Genomic DNA, 5,000 nt, shown 5'->3' on the forward strand with positions numbered 1-5,000 from the left:
GTGGCAACGCAATTTTTTTTACGATCTTTTTTCATATAATAAGAGAATTCGTGTTTATAGGAATGTGTAGGCTCAAAAAGGAAATAAATATTTCCATAGGTAGTATAAATCACAGGTCAGTTTTAGGTGTTCCACAATATTACGTCGCCGTCTTGAAAGGTTTAAAGACTTCAGAATGCCGTGGGAGAAGGGGGAGGGGTTGGCGACCTGTTCCAACAGGTGGCAAATATCAGGGGCTTGTGAATCCGCGGGAAGGAGACATCCAAGAAAAGGTTACTAGTTTTCAATAAGGTCGGGTAACACAAGCAAAGACAGGATGGGCAAATAAAAGTTGGCCATAGTCTTCCATTTTAAATGACGTTTCGACTATATGGAGTCATCTTCAGAATGTTACAAATAAATCTAACATAGTTTACACAGTTACATATTAAACAATGGCAGAGAAGTACAGAGAACTTGGGATTATATACTGGCTAAGGGAGAGGGAGGAGGGTGGTCAGGGGGAATTAGAGAGAGAGAGGGTAGGGGTACAATTCGGGCCACCTCATTGGCGACGTGCGGAGGGGAAAGAAGAGGGCTCGGGAGATGAGGTTTTGTCCTGGGACAAGCATTGAAAAGAGGTATACTGGGAATCATATTAGATTGAATATTAATGGCAGAGGCTTGTTTCCTTATAAGGATAGCTTCCAACATTTTCAATTCCTTTTATTTGTTGCATTGTGTGGCTACCCTGGTGTTATTGACGATGGTCTTCCTATCAATTTTAGCCTGATTGTGTTGTTAATGGTGGAGTCGGATTGCCCCTTGTAAATGGAGAGACAACCGCCTGCTAAGATAACATGCCGTATATCCAATGTAACTGAAATTGCGGGGTGCACAGTCCCCAGAAGTACAGCGATAGTCATATATTACACTGGTTTTGGACAAAATCCCACGGTTAGCGGACAGATTATTCTTCATTGCCAGGGAACAAGAACGAGGGCTGTCATAGAAAATTATCACCTTTAACCTGTTATGTTCATTCACAGGTATACAATTTCTATAGATGATGTAATTGATACATTTCTCATATTGACAGTAAGAACTAGAAAAGGTGCTTCTACAGAATACTGTGACCGTATTTGTTTGATCCACAGTTTGATAAACATATTACGTTCAAGTCAAAGTCATGGTTTGAGTAACCATTGTTTACCAGCATTTGTCTCAAATATTTAAGTTCACAATGGAGCATGTGCCACGAAGAACAAACAGAAATATCCCCTCGGAAATATGCTCTAATCACACCTTAATTGTAGCTCAGTGAACATTCTCCAAGACCATTCATACATTTACCAGCATCAGTGGGTTTGCCATAAATATAAATTGAAAAACTATCTGATGCAGCTTCCATCAAGAAAGGGCATTTTGTTACTAACATTGAGTTCTACTGTAAGTTGTAACACACTTGAAATTTGGCTCAGAGCTCTTTAAGCATGTGAACATTCTCAACACATACAAAACTGTCATCTACGTACCTAAGGTATAAACGCGGTTTCACCTTTATGGGTGCCAAAACCTCATTTTTCACGAAGAACATAAAAGCCTGCGCATAGAGAACTCCTAACGGAGAATCCATAGCTACGCCATCAAGCTATCCGAAGGTTTAGGGGATAGCCAACGCGCCTCCATACAACCGGTATAATTTCTTCAAGATGTGAGTATATCCACCTTGGAAATGGATGGTCACAACAGTAACGAGTCCACTCAGTGTGTTCTGCCTCAATTTGATGTCCAGGAAAAGGTTATCATAAAGAATGGTGGTATCCACAAGTTCTGCACAGAGGGCCTGAAACTGATGTTTTATATATATATATATATATATACATATACATATATATATATATATTTTTACATATAATATATATATATATACGTATATGTATGTATATATATATATATATATATGTATATATATATATACGTATATGTATATATATATATATAAATATATACATATATGTATATATGTATGTACATATATATATATGTGTGTATATATATACATATATATATATATATATATATATATATATAGATATATTTTCTTTATCAACCACAATGCACTTTAATTCTAAGCTATCAACATCAGACAAACCGTGGAGGCACATGCAGACAATGAAACGTGGTACGCCCGAGGACTCGAACCCTATGCGGTGAGAACGTTTCCAGTGCCGTATTAACTATTAGACCAATAATCACGAAGAACACACAGAACACGTTTATATGTGGAGATCTCATTTAATTCCTTCCAAACGTTGATACATGCAATGGTAAACAAACAAATTGCGTTACTTGGAGATCAGATGACCGAACACTTCGACCTGTATTTGTCTCGTGTTGCTTAGCAAAATACATGAAGACACCGAGGGCGTAATCAGAAGTTTTCGGATCTTGCATCTGTCTAGTCGTGGGTCCGATTCCCGAATTTCTATCCAATTGCCAGCAGTGACTGTTACCTGCCCCATCAGTCTAAGCACACAATAGAGCAAAGGGGACATACTAGGCCGCAGCTACTCATCGCCTCCTGGCGTACGCCCCTCAATTTTACAAAATAAAAGAGATTAACCTTGCTTAACTACAAATACTGCAAAATCAATCTTAATTTGCTGATATTCACATACTTTGAAATAGTTAATGAATTTCTATGTAGCAATAAGCTAATTTGTTCTAATTGGTTGGGAGGATGAAATGAACTCTTTATATAATCTCCCTAATGATGCATATTTGTTTTCACATAATAACAAAACATTGTTTCAATGCAGCATATCACATTCTGAATTAACTTTTACTTACATTTTATCTGTTGGTAATTCATATCTTTGATGCAAGACAATTGCCAGCTGAAACTAAATCCTTCGTATACTTTCTTCTGTAATACTGCGGAATGTTGTCTTGTGATTCCAAATCTCACTGAATGACATTTTTTCTTTATTTCCTACTCTTGTGTACATACTACAAAAAAAATTCGTTATTTCCTACTCTTGTGTACATTCTGCAAAACATTTTTATCTTTATTTCCTACTCATGTGTACATTCTGCAAAACATTTTTTTTCTTTATTTCCTACTCTTTTGTACATTCTGCAAATATTTTTTTTATTTCCTACTCTTGTGTACATTCTGCAAAGAATTTTTTCTTTATTTCCTACTCTTGTGTACATTCTGCAAAAAAAAAAATTCTTTATTTCTTTCTCATATGTACATTCTGCAAAACATTTTTTCTTTATTTTCCACTCATGTGTACATTCTGCAAAACATTTTTTTCTTTATTTTCTCCTCTTGTGTACATTCTGCAAAACATTTTTTTCCTTTATTTCCTACTCATGTGTACATTATGCAAAACATTTTTTCTTTATTTTCCACTCATGTGTACATTCTGCAAAACATTTTTTTCTTTATTTCCTCCTCTTGTGTACATTCTGCAAAACATTTTTTCCTTTATTTCCTACTCATGTGTACATTATGCAAAAAAAAATTCTTTATTTCCTACTCATGTGTACGTTCTACAAAACATTTTTTTTTATTTCCTACTCTTGTGTACATTCTGCAAAACATTTTTTTCTTTGTATCTTACTCATGTGTACATTCTGCAAAACATTTTTTTTTTATTTCCTACTCTTTTGTACATTCTGCAAAGAAAAAATCTTTATTTCCTACTCTTGTGTACATTCTGCAAAACATTTTGTTCTTTATTTCCTACTCATGTGTACGTTCTGCAAAAAAAAATCTTTATTTCCTACTCTTGTGTACATTCTGCAATTTTTTTTCTTACTCTTGTGTACATTCTGCAAAAAAAATCCTTTATTTGCTACTCATGTGTACATTCTGCAAAACATTTTTTTTTTCTTTATTTCCAACTCATGTGTACATTCTGCAAAACTTTTTTCTTTATTTACTACTCTTATGTACATTCTGCAAAACATTTTTTTCTTTATTTCCTACTCTTGTGTACATTCTGCAAAGACACTTTCTTTTAACTTAGTTAAAATAAACAAACTGTATATACCAAGTGACAATTAAACATGTTGCTGTTAGTAAAATCTCCTTTAAGAAAATGATGTCAGACTTCCAAACGAATTGTCGAAGAGTATAATGTTTACTCTATGCTGTTGCTGTTTACTATGTTTATTGAAAAACAAATGAAAACCAATTCTCATCTGGTTATGAACCAACGTATCAATAGTTTCTGTTTCAGAACTAAAGTCAGCATAAATGTATTCGTCACAAATAAAAGAATATGTAGATAAACGAATATATGAAGAAAAAGAATGTACATACATACATATACCAAGGCTTTTCCCCCTTACAAGGGAGGTAGCCAAAAAGGAAAAGGCATAAAATCATTCCCACCCATTCCATCCCTGAATACACTCCGCACCCCTTCACCTTCCCTCTTATCTTAGCACCTCCTGGATGACGGATCATCCCTGCACCTTGTAAAAGAAGAAAAATGTAAAAAAAAAAAAAAAAAAAAAGGGTTTAAACCTCCGACACACAAGGAGTTTACCTTTATTTAAAGAAAATTGAACGGAGGTAAACAAAAGGATCAAACAAGTCGATTAGATAATTCACAGATTTAATTGAGGTGAATGTTTACCCTTAAGAGAAGCGTTTACCTAACTGGGATAGGTGTGGGATAGGGTGGGGGGGGGAGGTGATATGGTAGTTTTGGAGAGATAGAAAAAGAGTAAAAAAAAAAAATTAGGAAACCAAGAAGACAATATGAAAACAAACAAAAGGACTCTACTATAATATATAGTGTTTAACATGTATGTGTGTGCTTATGTGTCTTGATCATGCGCAAATGAATACGTAAACGCCAACAAATATGGAAGTTTTCCCAATGTATTTTCCAAGATGCTTACAGAAAAAATATGGTCATTAGAAGTAGCACAAAAGGGATTAACCATTCAGGGATTTTCTGGGTTGTTCAACAGAATATTCATCAAAAAACTATTTCCAG

This window comes from Oratosquilla oratoria, chromosome 24, assembly GCF_046742065.1.
Source record: "Oratosquilla oratoria isolate Oo_2021 chromosome 24, ASM4674206v1, whole genome shotgun sequence".
NCBI lineage: Eukaryota > Metazoa > Arthropoda > Malacostraca > Stomatopoda > Squillidae > Oratosquilla > Oratosquilla oratoria.